Source organism: Sapajus apella, unplaced genomic scaffold (genome assembly GCF_009761245.1).
Source record: "Sapajus apella isolate SASKATOON/1434 unplaced genomic scaffold, GSC_monkey_1.0 scaffold96, whole genome shotgun sequence".
Lineage (NCBI taxonomy): Eukaryota > Metazoa > Chordata > Mammalia > Primates > Cebidae > Sapajus > Sapajus apella.
Genome location: NW_022437036.1, coordinates 3,990,890 through 4,007,170, shown reverse-complemented (window position 1 = coordinate 4,007,170; position 16,281 = coordinate 3,990,890). Strand labels below are relative to the sequence as shown.

Here is a 16,281-nt window from a genome sequence, read left to right as displayed (position 1 = left end):
GGCCACTCTGTTTGGTCCCAGGGTTCCTGAGATTCATACCGGCCATGCCAGCGATATTGGCTGATGAGAGCAGTAAATGATGACCCACACAAGCTTGCTCTCTCTTTCCTCTCTCTCCTCTCTCTCTTCCCTCTCTCTCTCCCATATCTCTATATATTCTGCTCATCTATCAATCTGTGTGTGAGATGGGGAGGCCCTCTGGCCAATAGTCTTCAAAACTAAAATGCAATTTTCCAAACAAACAAAAATGATTGAAGTATATGAAAAGGCCCCAGGCTTCCTGCAGTATCCGTGACCTTCTGGGCTCTCCTAGTTTGCTTGTAGGGGAAGGTATATTAGGGGAAGCAAAACTGTTCTCCTCTAAGCTCCAAGAGGACTGAAGCAGGAGGTTCCTTGCTTTATTTCCTGGTAGGATCTGGCCATTGAGTCACCAAGAGACCTTGGAGCCTTCATAGACAAAGCCCGTTCTGTTCATCAAGGTCTCCCTATTCCTATTGGCTAGCATGGGGCCTGGGACAATACATGGTGCATTTCCAGTAGAAAGTATTTACTGAGTAATTTTTGTGAGTCATTGTTGAACAAGTGGTATATTCAGAATTCAGATAATTTTGTAAGTCCCTTCACTGTACGCCTGTATGTTATACTTGTCTCATATGTGATATCTACATAGGGTGAAAACCCATCGGAGGCTGTAATTGTTATTTTCCAACATTCAATAGATTTTTTAAAACTCAGGAGGAGAATTGGGCTGGGCACCATGGCCCACACCTGTAATCACTTTGGGAGGCTGAACCTGGTGGATCACTTGAGCTCAGGAATTCAAGCCCAGCCTGGGCAACATGGTGAAAACCCCATCTCTATAAAAAATGTGAAAATTAGCCAGGTATGGTGGCATGCACCTCTAGTCCCAGCTACTTGGGAGGCTGAGGTGGAAGGATCATTTGATCCTGGGAAGTCGAGGCTGCAGTGAGCCATGATGGTGCTACTGCATTCAAGTGTGGGTGACAGAGTGAGACCCTGTCACAAAACAAGCAAACAAACAAAGAAATCTCAGGAGGAGAATGGTCTATTATACTTACTGAGATTGTTACCATTTCTGTTGCTTCTTCATTCCTGATCGTTCAAGTTTGCTACTGTCTGAAGAACTTCCTTTAGTACTTCTTGAAGTGCATGTTTTTATGGCAATAAATTCTCTTAGTTTTCCCTCCTCTGAAAACATCTTCATTTTGCCTTTATTCTTGAAGTGTGTTTCTTCTGGATAAATTCTGGTTTGAACATCCTTTCGTTTCAGCACTTCAAAGGTGGTGTGCAATTTCCTTCTGACCGCCATATTTTTTATGAGAAATTTGTAGTCATTCAGATTACTGTTTTCCTACAGGTTAAACGGATTACATTTCCCTGTCAGTTTCAAGATTATTCTTGTTTTTTTACTTTAATTTTCACTATTTTGATTATAAGATTATTTGCAATCAAAATAGTGAAACATTTGATTACAATTTGATTACAAAATAGTCTGAATGTGATTTCTTTGAGTTTATCCCCCTTGGAATTTGCTGAACTTCTTAATCTGTAGGCTTCTATCTTTTGTGTAATTTGGGAAGTTTTTGGCTGTCATTTCATTACATAATCTCAGCACTTTGGGATTATGCACTCTTTCTCCTCTATTTCTGGAATTCCAATGGCTAGGATGAGACGCATTCCCTCCTTCAGAATTTTCGCTCTTGTGGGAACCTGTTTCTGCCACTGATTATTGCTTGTGGGCTGAGAGAATGGAAAAAAGAAAAAAGAAGGGATTTCTGCACTATCTGAGCTCTAGGAGTTTGCTTTCTCACTCCCCAAGCCAGACCAGAGGCCTCCTCCCCGAGTCCTCTGAGTCCTAATGCCCATGCCCAGGTCTCAGGCTGTGCTGCTATCAGGCTGGGGGGTCCAGAAGGAGAAGAATGGTGAGCCTGCTGCCCACTCAGTGGCACTTCACATTCTGGTCCTCTTATGGATTTGCCTGCCACTGTATGCTTCCAGAGCTCACAAATAGCGCTCCATTGCCAGTTTTGCCCAGATTTTATTGTTATATTCACTGGGAGAGACAGGGTGGAGCCCTGTCTTACCCAGGGTTCTTACCTGGAGCTGGAACCTGGTTCAGCTTTAATACAAAACCTATCCATGCTCAATGTAAAGTCAAGCTCAAATGACACAGAAGTATGTAGAGTAACAGGAAAAAGAGAGGCCCCTTTTTTCCATCTTGCCCCCTAAGGACAGGGTCTGTCGATGCTTTTGTGTGATTTTCCAGATTTTTCTCCCTGGCACCTGCTTGCATCCTTGTGGGAAGCAGTCTGGCCTCTGGTGGTCAGGGGCCAGGTCTATAAACACCAGAAGGGTAGGTTCCTGATCCAGCGCCTGTAACTTTGGCAAACAACTTAACTTCACCAAGTCCGAATTCCCACTGATAGAAAGTGGGAATCATAATGCCCACCACTCAAGGAGTTCTGAGGGTGAGAGGAGAAAAGGCATGTTGTAACTGCCTAATAAATGTCTGTCTGTCATCTGATCTATACATAGACAGAGCGTATGTTCATTTCCGGGTAAGGAGACAGACGTTGCTGGCTGCGGAAAAACCATAGATGGTTGCTCCTCCCTCTCCTTCTTTGATTTGGCCATCTCGTCACATTAGTAGATAAGATTCTCTTACTCTCTAGGATGGCTCCAGGTGACATTGTTGCATGGACATGAAGTCACTTGTTTTCTCTGTTGCCTTGGAAAGCCCACTTCCTGGGGATCTTGCCCTCCATTCTCCCTCTGACAACAGAGGGGCAACCCTCATCCTCTGTGTGTCCCCATGCTTTTCAGTGAGCAGGGGTCAGGTTGGGAAGGAGCCACAGGAGGCTGGGACCAACAACCCCGAGATGAGCTTGCCACTGTCTGTTCTAATTCATTGAGCTTCCTGGCTGACGCTGTCTGGATTTGAGGGAAGGGATTCATGAAAGTGTACATTAAGGATTCTAAGATTTGTGTGTCACATAAACTACAGGGCAGGTATTGATTGATTTGCCTCCAAGAGTGTGGTGCATCGACTTTTTTCCTGGACCAGAAATGTCTCCCTGTGGAGTGTCCTTGTTCATCCCAGGAGAAGGGTTGAGGTCCTTGATGGCTTTTTCGGGGTGGTGGCTTCCTGAGCGAGGGGCACTTGCCACTAGGAGGTGTTAAGAGACTCAGTGTTAAGTAACCGTCCACATAGTAAACATTCTTCCTCTTCAGTTCCATTCAGTCCTGAGAGCCTCGCAGAGTGTCTCAGACTGGGGCTCACCCGCCTCTGCAGCCATTTTCTCTTTCTTAATGGTGAGAATGGACCAGAGGCTCGGAGTTTTTCACAGCTGCAGTCCCTCGGCAGACTGTAATAGTATTCATTGATTTTCAAGGTATTCCTTTTTTTTTTTTCTATTGCTTTCTATTTGTGGCAAGTTTCATTTTTTAAGTATATTTATTTTTATTTGAAAGATGAGATAATTTGAAGGAAAATATGAAGTAAGCAATGTGGTACAGGTGATATGTGAGTAGGGTGTGAATCACCTAGGGGTTTGCAGGATGATTTAAGCTTGGCAAACATTGAACTAACACGTGAATAGCAAGGCTTTCCCTGAGAACAGGCTCAGAAGGTCGATGGGAAGACTACCGGCGAATGGGTGCGAGAATGCTGTCCACAGTTAGGTGGGAAAACTCCATCAATTTTATGCGTTTTCTGGGAGCTGACCCTTTCTGCAGACTATCCGGTGAGGCGAGAGAAGAGGAAGGACGCACACCAGGGCAGGTGGGGGCCGGGCAGGTGACAGCGCAGACAGACTGCTGGCTTTGCTGTCTTATGAGAAACAGACCGGATAGGAAGAGGCTCACACTCTTCCAAGGGAGACAAAGCCTTTCATAGCAGACGTCTGCGATTCTATTCTGTCTGGGACCCATTCCCCAGTTTCTGGAAGGTGGTCCTCCATTTTATCTCAGGGGAACGTCCCTTCTCCACTTAGTCCATGTGGTGCACACACAGCCCAGCTCCGGCAAGCTCGCTTGGTCTAAACCCTTGGTCTCCGTGAGTGATGTAGGGCAGAGGTCCTTACCCAAGAGGGTGCCAGAAGGATAAAGTCAGCAATGCTGACCTGGCTTCCTGCCAGGCCTGCTAAGCTAGTGGGGGCAGGTGAGGCGCTCTCTGTGAACAGAAGGTCCTGAGATTGAAGCCACCACCTAGGAAGGAGGGACTGACCGAAGGAGGAAGGCCGCATCCCAGGCACCTCCTTGGAGCATCTGGGCACAACTGGGACAGGAGCCCTCATTCGTGGGAGCCAGGGAGTCGTTTGCATTCCCATCTTATTTTCTGAAACATATTTGAGTTGAGTTTTTGTTAAGAGCCACTCTGGGTCACATGTACCTATTGACCTATATGGAGATTCTCTTGTGCTCTGCATGGCTGTAGCCACAGCTCAGCAGTCAGGGAAACAGGAACTGGAGCTGGACCTGAGCTCACATCACGGCTCAGCCACGTGTGGGCTGCAGGACCTTGAGCAAATCATTTCTTCGGTTGATGGGAACGTGAAGTGAGGGAATCCATGCTAAGCTCCTAGTAAAATGCTACCACAGAAGCTCTGGGTGAACGTGGGCTGCTGCTGATAATGATGGTGATTAAAATAAGACCTATTTTAATGAAATGTAATTCCCATGGCGAATATTGTTGCCCCCTTCTCTATGGTGAAGTGTGTGTGTGTGTGTGTGTGTGTGTGTGTGTGCACGTGCGCGCGCCCACAGGGAAGGGGGCTTGGAATTGTGGCATCCACATTTCCAGGAGGAGCTTTCATAAGCCTAAGGCTGCAGTCCTTGTTCAGGGGTGTAAAGATGCCTCTAGTGGGTCCTGAGTGACAACCATGGCTTTGGTAAGCAGCTGGGAAAGAAATGCTCTGTCTGTCCAGATGGTGTGCGGGATTCATGTGGTTTCAGATCCTGCAACCACCCTGTTCCATGCAGGGGCCAGCCTGGGGGTTAGGCAGACGCACAGAGAGGGACCAAGGCCAGAACAATCACAGAGAATCAAAGCCCTCTGGCTACACCTTGCCTTCCCTGAGCTGCTGATGAATTAGCAGATCAAATTCCAGAAAGAATTCAGCCTTCAACCGTTGCTTCACTCATGTGTCCCCTGGCTGGGCAGCCTCGCTGTAGTGCCTCTGCTTAATATTCCATTTGTAAGATGGACAGCCCCAAGTCTATGCTCACTCAGCTGCTCATCAAGAGTAACAAGCTGAATGACAAAGGAGGTAAGGATGTCCTCGTCAAATGTCCCATGCTGTCACCTGCCAGAAAGCCCTCGGCAGTCAGTGTCCGAGATGGCTCCCCATGGAGGAATCTCTCTGAAGTGCTCTGCTATCTCCACGACTAAAACATAATCTCTGGCTCCAGAGAGCTCTGGGGCTCTGACCCTTGTTCAGCCCATGTTCCTGGTCATCGTCAGCCCCAGGACTGAGGCTTGAACAGGTTCAGGGACAGCTATCTGTGAAAATCAGATTGATGCATCTGATTACATGGCCTGTTAACATCTGCAAAAAATAAGAGAAGAATCATTTACCTGTCACAGCTTTGAGACACCGTCACAAACTGGTGCTGACACCTCCTCTTTTCACCTTGGAGAGGTACAGAGTGAAGAGCAGAGCATGACACACTTAATAGATTGCTGAGCATTCACAGAGCTGCTTGTTACCCAGCTCAAGAGCCATGTCCAACTGCTACAGTGTTCATCAAAGGCAAGAAGCCACAAGGAGCAAGTCAGTGCTGCAATTCATTAAGGCAACTTGACCTCTGGGGAGAGGAGAGGAAAAAGGAGCTAGCAGTATTGATTGCTTATGTTTCCTCAAGTGTGGTATCATGGCATAAAATGACATTGAATGGCAGGGTGAGAAAGCCACACATTGTAGTCTCAAAGCTCTTGCTTTGCCTTTAGAGACTACATAGGATGTCTCTGCTGGTGCTAGGTGACCTGAGACACCTGGAAAAGCCAGAAAGCTGTCGGCAGTGTCCGAGGGGGCTCCCCATGCAGGAATCTCTCTGAAGTGCTTTGTGATCTCTACAACTAAAACATAATCTCTGGCCCCAAAGAGCTCCGGAGCGCTGATCCCGTGTTTGGCCCATGCTCCTGGTCTTCAGCCCCAGGACTGAGGCTTGAACAGGCTCAGGGGCAGCTGTCTATGAAAATCAGATTGATGCATCTGAGTACATGGCCTGTTAACATCTGCAAAAAATAAGATAAAATAAGAATTGCCTTTGACACCCTTTCCTAACACAAACAGAGTGGGCCTTAGGATGGCAGCTTCTGCAGGTGACTGTGCTAAGAGGTTACTAACACTGTTTAAAGGTGTTTCATCCATTTAAAAAAATAGACTTTAACTTTTAGAGTAGTTTTAGGTACACAGTAAAATGGAGTGGAAAGTGCAGAGATTTCTCATTTACCTTCTGCCCTCACCCACACGCAACCTCCACCGTTATCACAGTTCCTCCCAGGGTGGTTCATTTGTTGTAACTGATGACCCGACATTGACATAGGGATGACATCTAGTTTGCATTAGGGCTCACTGTTGGTGTCGCACATTCTATGGGTTTGGACAAATGCAGAATCCTATATATCCTCTATACAGGATCCTACAACGCAGTCTCACTGACCTAAAAATCCCCTGGGCTCTGCCCACTCATCCTTCCATCCCGCTAACCCCTGGCAACCACTGGCCTTTTCACTGTCCCCATAATTATGCTTTTTTCAAAATCACACAATACGAAGCCTCTTCATATTGGCTTCTTTCATCTAGCAAAATGAGTTTCAGTCTTTCCCACTGTCTTTTCATGACTTGATAGCTAATCTTTGTTTCATGTATTTTTAAGGTTATGCACCAGTTATGGGAAGTGGTGTTAGTTTTCCGCTTATAGGAGTGATGTATAGTTTTCATGTTCTTTGATTTGACGATTAACTTCTTTTTAATATATAATTGTTTTGTTTATTTTTGGCCAGATAGGACACTCACTCAGCTCAAAAATCAATGTAAATAAAAAGGTTCATATTGAAAACTCTGCCTGCCACCTGTCTCTTGCCACTCGGCTCCTCCCCACACTGTGTTACCGCTGACTTCTGTTCGTCCTTCCGAAGAGTCTATGCAAACACAACCTGTTATAAATATAGGTTCTCCCTCAACTGTTCTGTATCTTTTTTGACGTAATAATATATCCTGGTGATCGTTCCCTAACTGCATATTTCCTCATTCTTTTTTCTGCTGCATAGTCTTCCATTTTATGGATGCGCCACAGTTCATTCAAGCATTCCCTACTAATGGACATTTAAGGTGCTTGTGGTCTTTGATGTTATAAGCAGAGCAACTGGGAATAGCTTGTACTGACATCAACCCACACGCATCGGAGCATGCCTGGGAAGTGGTGTTGCTAAGAGAACATTAACTTCTAATTGTGGCAGACATTGTCAGATTGCCCTCCCTAAGGGAGTCAGAGTTTTTTTTAAATGATTTTATTATTCACAGATCAACAGAGATGATATGAGTCAACGGTGATCTGTGCGGTGCTGTGCTGGGGGTGGGTCAAGGCTGTGATGCAGGAGGCATGCAACCGACTCACCATTAGGGGCCGATTGCAAAAGCAGAAACTTTGCCAAGCTGATATCTTTCTAGAAAGGTAACAAAGACAAACTGCAGATTTTTAATCTTTAAATGGACCAGTAGGAGTGGAAAGGAACGGTATATATGTCTAGACTCCAGGAGAGATGACAGATGCCCTCATTTGCCCCCAGATTGCTTGGTGCATGGGGGCGAGGCTGGGGCAGGGCTTTGGGTGCAGCGTCTTTCACTGCTTACTAGACGTGAATGGATACTAGGTGCTCAGGTGGAGCTGGTCACGTCTCCAAGGGACTTCTGTTTCCTAGTTGTCTTGTTGGAGGCTGGCCATTTTGTCTTCTTTGATTCCGTGGGATTCCTGATATGAAGCTCCTTCTTGAGCCTGTGTGAGTGGGCTCCCTCCATTCTAAAGATCAGCCCACCCTGGCACACTCGCTGTTTCTCCCTGGGTGGAAGCACCCTCGGTGGGTGATGCTAGATATGCCTGCCCATGATTTCCACTTCTACTGGTCCCATTTTAAAAATTAAAAGTCTGAGGTTTGTCTTCATTATCTTTCTAGAAAGAAACCAGCTTGGCGAAGTTTCTGCCTTTGTGACTGTCTCCTAATGGTGAGTATTGAGAACTTCTTCTGGTAGTCACAGGGATGAAAAGGAACTTTTCATTTCAAAAATTACACAACACATTTATGTTGAAAATAATGAGAACTTTGTTGGTGCCCTGGAAAAATATGCGAGAGAGGCAGAGAGTGAATCCTTTTATTGGGCCAGAGTGTAAAAGTCAGCTCACTGGTCTCAAGGGAAGAAAAAGGTTTTCTCTTCAGTTGGCAATTTGTTTTCAACAAAAGATTTGGAATGCCTTTTTCTTTCCTTTTCTTTTTAATAAAGGAAGGATATAGTTAGTTGACCAGGAATTAGCTAGGGATTAAGAGTCGGTTGACTTGGCAGTATTTCTACCTGCTTGCTGTGCATATGCTAGAATTAACAATGGTCAATAATCAAAAGGGCATTAAAATGTGAGGTGGGCTGCTCAGGGACCACCCCGAGTCTACTTCTCTGCAGTATTGAGCCCAGGGGCCTCACTTTGCCTCACTGCAATTCTGCGGTTTTTAATTCATCATTTCCAGGATCTGGGGGTTTCTTCAAGCTCCCAGGCTTGCTCAGACACATTGCAAATGGCCATGATTTGAGATGATTTTCTTAACGCTGAAGCGGATGAAGAATCCAGGTTCTTTATAGTGGCAAGGCTTGTTTATCAGCAGCTGTACAGCTATGGGCAGAGACACAGGTAAACAGCACTGATGCCAGGAGAGGGATGGCATCCAGACTCAGGAGAAGGCCAGCATCTGACCGTGACCATCACCCCCACGTGACAAAAGATGTAACCACGGTGAACAGTTCACGGTGGCTTTTCACCTGCTTGGTTATATTTAACTCACAGACTCATTGGACAATTTGATGAATTCTGTATCTCAGCAGAAACCAAGGCACCTCAGAAGATCAAGGCTTCTAAATTCTCCTGGGGGAACAGACGTCAGCCACCCGGCACAAAGGAAACTTCCTTTTCTGTGTCAGAGGAAGACATAATTGTGCCATTTGCTTCTTGAAGAAGTTTACAAACATTTGCAAGTTGTCAAAAATAATTAGTCTAAAATTGTTTCATAAACCATGGAATGAAACAGTACGTGCCTTGTTGAGATCAAAGGGCTTCTGTTACCTTCTTGTAAATCCAAATGAAATTCTTTTGAAAGTAAACTCTTGGAATTAGCAGTGGTTTTTGTGGCACATCTATGGCAGGGGGAGGGGAGCAGAATGATTGAGACAGCAGAGTCCGATGGAGACCCGGGAGGAGTAAAGCCCTGTCCACAGAGAATGGAACAGGTCCGAACAGTCATGGTGATCTGTGCCCGTGGGTACGGGACTTCTTCAACAGGAAGCACTCCAGGAAACACTAGTTTCAGTGATCTTGAACTTGCAAGGCTGAGAGTGGGTAGGTACACTCACAGTTCTACAAACAAAGTAAAAACTGGGGCTTGTGAGTCGGTCGGACCGAGTTTCCATTCCAGCACAGCCAGCTCCTACAGGCAGACCCTGGGGAAGCCACTTCACCTCTGCGTCTCAGGCCACTCACCTCCAAAGACAGATGCAACCTCTGCCTCCCTCCTTGGTGAGAGGTAAGTGAGGTGTTGCCTTGGAGGACTCAGTTCAGTGCCCGGCCACGAATAAGCTCAGGGAACGGCTGCTCTGACACACGATTGTTCCTCATTATTAGTGACGGAAAAAAGCAGGTATTTACCGAGGGCTTCATCGGTGGCAGATGCTAGAGGGGCCCTGGGACCTCGCTCAGGAATAGGGAGGTGTCCTTTTTCTCCCTCAGGGGAGGTTGGATAGGAGTCCAGCTCCTAATGTAACTGCACGGGGCAGCAGCCACGCAGAATGCAGCTGCTGTGTGACCAGGTCCCGTGTGCACGGTGCCCCTAGAACTGAGCCTCACAGTAGCCTGGTGAGTAGGCAGGAGGGCACGAGAGAGGCGGCCACGAGAATGCAGGAGCCTGAGGGGGGCTCCTGCGAGCCCTGCTCAAAGGCTCAGCCGGGGAGAAGGCATGGGATGATAAAGAGCTGCTTGTCCAGAGGACGCAGACGTAATGGTGCCAAACAGCTAGAGTTTTCTCCCTTTCTCTGTGTGTGTATCTGTGCGTCCTGGCCTTCCAGGGAGGAGAGAGAGGACAAGCAGGGGTGAGAGGAGAGAATCAGGATGGACTGTCAGGCTCTCCCCTGGAGACCCTCAGGCTAGCAGGCTGCAGGACATGCCATGCAGAGGAGAGCAGGTGCGGCGGGGTGAGTAACAGCATCTGTCCCGTGTGCGCTGCTGTGCAGGGGCCCTCAGAGAGGGTGCCTGGGAGATGGAAGCAGCTCACACAGCTCTCAGGTTGCAAGGACCCTGCTGAGAAGGGAAAGGTGGCCCCTGGACGTGGCCTCCTGCGCACAATGGCCTGCCCTCACCACACTGCACTGCTCTGTCTGCTGGAGTCATGGCTCAGTGAGTGGGGGCCAGGGATGAACATTTCTGACCCTGCAAATCACACATTTGCTGTCACGTGGGACAACATGTCCTTTTAATACAGAGTCTATCCCTTTCTCAATTAAACAATAATGCTTTCTACTAGATGTAGACAAACTCCATCTGCTGATTCGTCAGATATTTACAGAACACTTACTTTGTGCTGGGTCCTCTATGAGGTGCAGAGAGGAGCATGGTGAGGAAGCCGAGTCTCTGCTGCCCTCAAGGGGCTCACAGTGCAAACTCCAGCTTGCAGGCCAAATCTGGCCCACTGCCTGGTACTGTAAATAAAGTTTTATTGGCACATGGCCACACCCACTTGCTTATGTCTTCTCCGTGGCAGCTTTCAGGCTGCAGTGGCAGAGTTGGGCAGGTCTGACATCGATCATCTGGCCCACGAAGCTGGAAACAATTACTCTCTAGTACTTTACAGAAAAGGTTTGTGGGCCCCTGGTCTAAACCTGCCCTATCCAAAAGAAATAAAAGTGACTTATGTGTTTAAGTTAATGTTTTCTAGTAGCCACATTAAAAAAGGTAAAAGGAAACCAGTAATACTAGTATCATTAGTGTTTATGTAACCTGATATGTCCAAAATATTATCATTTCAACATGTCAGTAATATAAGAATATAAATGAATTATTTTACTTTTTTTTTTTAAAGTCTTAGAAATCTGATGTGCATTTTACCCTTAAAGTCAATTTCAGTTGGGATAAGTCCCATTTCAAGAATGCAGTGGCACGTGTGGTGGGCTTCTGCCAGGGCGGCTTCCAGGAGGGCCATTATATAAAGCACTGCACACAAGAGACACCCAGTGAGGAACCCGGACACATACTGAGAGCCTGACGTGTTCCAGGCACCGAGTTCTCATCTCCCTGTAATCCGTGGAGGAGGATGACTGTCCTCTTGATTTTCTCATGAGGAAACAGAGGCGTAAAGAGGTTGACGAGCCTGTCTGAGGAGAAGCAGGTACCAGCTGGGGGGCACAGGCAGGGAGCTGGGACCCAGCTGGAGGACCTGGGGAGGCCTCCGGGGTAATGGCATCATTCTTTCTGGCCATAAAACATCTGGCCTGGGCTTCCTTCTTGAAGCTGTAGGCCCTGAAGCACATCACGGTGCATAGAGAGCATCTGAAAAATGAAAATAAAAAGCAAATTGCATCCACGGTATGCCTTCATGCACTCAGCATTGTTTTACAGCAGGGAGGAAACCGGCTGTGGCCTCTTCACGTCCCCTCGCAGATGCTGCAGGTGGCTTAACCAGCAGAGTGGAGTGGCTCTTCAAGCCACTAAACCAGCCACTGCTGGCATTGAAGGAAGATATTTCGATGGATGGAAAGCATTTTCTAAATCACTAAGGTTTGCTTTTCAAGTGGGAGAAAGCTTACCCCCAGTTGCTTCAAACCATTAATATGCTGGGAAAAAACGTGTGCAAACCACCGTATCAGGCACGTCGTACATTCACCATTCCTCTGTCTGACAATCGGTGTGAGTTAGTCTTCATCAAATACTGCATGTGGTTGCAGGATCCACCCATGGGCAGCACTGACCCTGAACCCGGAGCTGGATGCGTCGGTCTAGTCCGAGTGGGCCGCACAGCCCCGCACTCAGAAGGGCCCTGCACTGCGCTGAAGCTCTGCAGTCCTGACCTGAGATGCTCGGCACCTTTTCAGCAAGGACCCACGTTTTCATTCTGCTCTGGGATGGCAGATTCTGCAGCACGTCCTGCCTCCAGTCTGTCCCGCTGCCCCTCACTGGTGGGGTCACTTTGGGCAATGTGTCCAGCGTGTCATGGCTCAGATGGAAACCACACAGTGCTGGGTGTCATGAGCACCTGTGTAACGGACGCAAAGGGCTTGGTGTGGTCCTCAGTGCAGAGCAAATGGTAGGGGCAAGTGGTGAGGGCATGGGGACACACGGTCCCCACTGGAGTGTGGCACTGAAGGGGCAGCTGGGCTGAGACACCGTACTAGTCTGTTTTTCATGGCTATAAGGCAAACCTGAGGCAGGGTCATTTATAAAGAGAAGAGGTTGATTTGGCTTATAGTTCTATAGGCTTGCGGGAAGCATGGCGCTGGTGTTTGCTTCTGGCGAGGCCTTCGGAAGCTTCACAGTTTAGGAAATAATCACGGTGGAAGCAGACGGGGAGCAGGAGAGAGAGGAGGAGGGGCCAGGCTCCTTGAAACAAACAGCTCTTTTTTTAAAAAAAAATTATTTTATTGCATTTTAGGTTTTGGGGTACATGTGAAGAACATGCAAGATTGTTGCATAGGTACACACGTGGCAGTGTGATTTGCTGCCTTCCTCCCCATCACCTATATCTGGCATTTCTCTCCATGCTATCTCTCCCCAACTCCCCATCCCCCACTGACCCTCCCCTATTTCCCCCTAACAGACCCCAGTGTGTAGTGCTCCCCTCCCTGTGTCCATGTGTTTTCATTGTTCAACACCCGCCTATGAGTGAGAACATGCGCTTTTGATCTTCCGCTCTTCTGTCAGTTTGCTGAGAATGATGGTTTCCAGGTTCATCCATGTCCCTGCAAAGGACACAAACTCATTGTTTTTGATGCTCATCATCACTGGTCATCAGAGAAATGCAAATCAAAACTACATTGAGATACCATTTCACGCCAGTTAGAATGGCGATCATTAAAAAATCTGGAGACAACAGATGCTGGAGAGGATGCGGAGAAATAAGAACACTTTTACACTGTTGGTGGGAGTGTAAATTAGTTCAACCATTGTGGAAGACAGTGTGGCGATTCCTCAAGGACCTAGAAATAGAAATTCCATTTGACCCAGCAATCCCATTACTGGGTATATATCCAAAGGATTATAAATTGTTCTGTAAGGACACGTGCACACGAGTGTTCATTGCAGCACTGTTTACAATAGCAAAGACCTGGAACCAACCCAAATGCCCATCAATGATGGACTGGACAGGGAAAATGTGGCACGTATACACCATGGAATACTGTGCAGAAACAAACAGCTCTTACGTGAACTAACAGAGTGAGAACTCATTCATTACCATGAGGAGGTCACCAAACCATTCCGTGAGGGATCTGCCATCATGACCCCAGCACCTCTCACCAGGTCCCACCTCCAACACTGGGGATCACTGGCGATCATGTCTCAATGTGAGATTTGGAGGGGATGCACATCCAAACCATGTGAGATGGGCTCCCTTCGCGACTCCTCACCAGCCCCAACCAGGCCCCAGCTCAGCCAGGCTGACGGTCCCTCTGGCCCTGAAGGAGTCTGCCTGCCTCACCTACTCCTGCATCCAGAACCCACTGCAGCCCCTGTCCTCTGCCAGAGGCTTTCTCAGGATCTCTACCTCATTGGAAGCATTTGCACAACACATGATCTCCTTTGTTGTGCAAATGTGATCACAAACTCCTTGGGGCTTAAAACTCCCAGGAAATGGGCTGGGCGTGGTGGCTTATGACTGTAATCCCAGCACTTTGGGAGGCCGAGGCGGGAGGATCACGAGGTCAGGAGATCAAGACCATCCTGGTCAACATGGCGAAACCCCGTCTCTACTAAAAATACAAAAAATTAGCTGGGTATGGTGGCGCGTGCCTGTAATCCCAGCGACTCAGGAGGCTGGGGCAGGAGAATTGCCTGAACCCAGGAGGCGGAGGTTGCGGTGAGCCGAGATCGCGCCGTTGCACTCCAGCCTGGGTAACAAGAGCGAAACTCCGTCTCAAAAAAAAAAAAAAAAAAAACCCCAGGAAATTTAAGTTTTCCTCAAGAGAAATGACAACTTTCATTTATTTATTTATTTATTTATTTACTTATTTTTGTGAGGAAACCTCTCTCTGTCACCCAGGCTGGTGTGCAGTGGGGTGACCCTGCTCACTGCAACCTTCACCTCCCGGCTCAAGCGATTTCCCTGCCTTGGCCTCCCGAGTGAGAGAAATGGCAACTTTTCAACACGGTGTGTGAAGCCCAACCCGAGGTGTCGCCTCCACACGCGTGTCTCTCTCCCTAACTCTCTGTGTTCCAGACAAACTGGGCTTCTTTTTGTTGCTCTAAGTCTCGTTACTTTTCTTGCCCAGGGCCTTCATGCACGTCTGTCTTCGATGCCTCATACTTCATCTAAGGCGGCTTCTGAAACTGCACCCTTTTCAGAACCTTTGGCCTCAGAAGCTGCATTGAGCCTCCGACACACAGCCACAGGCCTCCGCAGCTTCCTCTCCACCACTCCTCATATCTGTCCTCCCTTCTGGGTTCCAGGTAGACACACCCATGGGGCTGAACCCTCCAGTGCTGCTTCCTCAGTGCTTGGCACATAATAGCTGCTCAATGAATATTTATTTCCTTACTGAGAAATGATGGCTTGAGAGTTCAATACTGCAGGAGCTACCCACTGTGTCATTTTCTTTTTTGAGAGAGAGAGAGTCTTGCTCAGTTGCCCAGGCTGGCGTACAGTGGCCTGGTCATAACTCACTGCAACCTCAATCTCCTGGACTCAAGCGGTCCTCCTGCCTCAGCCTCCCAAGTAGCTGGGTCTACAGTGTCTCAGCATGTTGCCCAAGGTGGTGTTAAACTCCTGGCTTCACGCAATCCACCTGCCTTGCTCTTCCACAGTTTTGGGAATATAAGCATGAGCCACTGTGCTTAGTTAATGCACCATGTTTTTTAAACATTCAATTTTCAGTTAAAGGGCACATTCAAGACATGCTATGAGGCTGGACACGGTGGCTCATGCCTGTAATCTCAGCTCTCTGGGAGGCCAAGGTGGGCAGATCACTTGAGGTCAGGAGTTTGAGGCCAGTCTGGCCAACACGGTGAAACCTTGTTTCTACTAAAAATACAAAAATTAGCTGGCCGCAGTGGTGCATCTGTAATCCCAACTACTCAGAAGGCTGAGGCAGGAGAATCGCTTGAAGCTGGGAAGTGGAGGTTGCAGCAAGAAAGGGAGACTCCATCTCAAAAAAAAGAAGACACGTTATGGTGATCATGTGAAAATGGACAAGAAAAGTGTCCCCCCACTCACCAGGGGACCCTGAGACAGAAAATCCACTACTCTGAAACTGTTAGCATCATTGATCCTGGGCGACAGGGAACCCAGCTGCCTGGAATGGCCATCACACACATTCTCAAAGCTTCAGGAACCCCTCGTGGCAGCAGGCGCAGGTCCCATTGTGCCTTATTTGGTGTGAGTGTCACAGAGTTACTGATGGCCAAATACCTTAAGACACATTATGCACTTTGGAATTTAAAATGCCCTTTTTTCCAGTGTAAAACCAATACATCCTCATTAGAGTGCTGCAGCATTTGGATTTTTATGTATTCTGTGAAACTGAAAGCCCCTCCAATAATCCCCAAAATCCTCCAGCAGCATTTTCTCCATAGATAGATGCTAGCATCAGATTGTTAAGATATTTTACAAAATGAGATCCAACCGTAAGATTCTTGTGCAGCTTGCTTTTAAAACTTATCAACAAATCATGGAATCCTTCCTATGGGGGTACCTGCCAACCTCATTTTTTTTAAGTTTTCTCTGTAATTCAGGACAATGAAATGACCATGGTTTATTTAACCAGTCCTCTGCTGACAGAGATATGGTTGTTTCTAATT

At 47.5% G+C, this 16,281-nt stretch overlaps 1 long non-coding RNA gene across 1 annotated transcript; it reads left to right on the top strand.

Moving 5' to 3' along the window:
• The first annotated feature begins 8,195 nt into the window (after positions 1 to 8,195).
• LOC116535769 lies at positions 8,196 to 9,404 on the top strand. Its single transcript, XR_004262348.1, has 2 exons — positions 8,196 to 8,246; positions 9,111 to 9,404. It is a non-coding gene; the product is annotated as an uncharacterized LOC116535769 (long non-coding RNA).
• Positions 9,405 to 16,281: the final 6,877 nt, after the last annotated feature.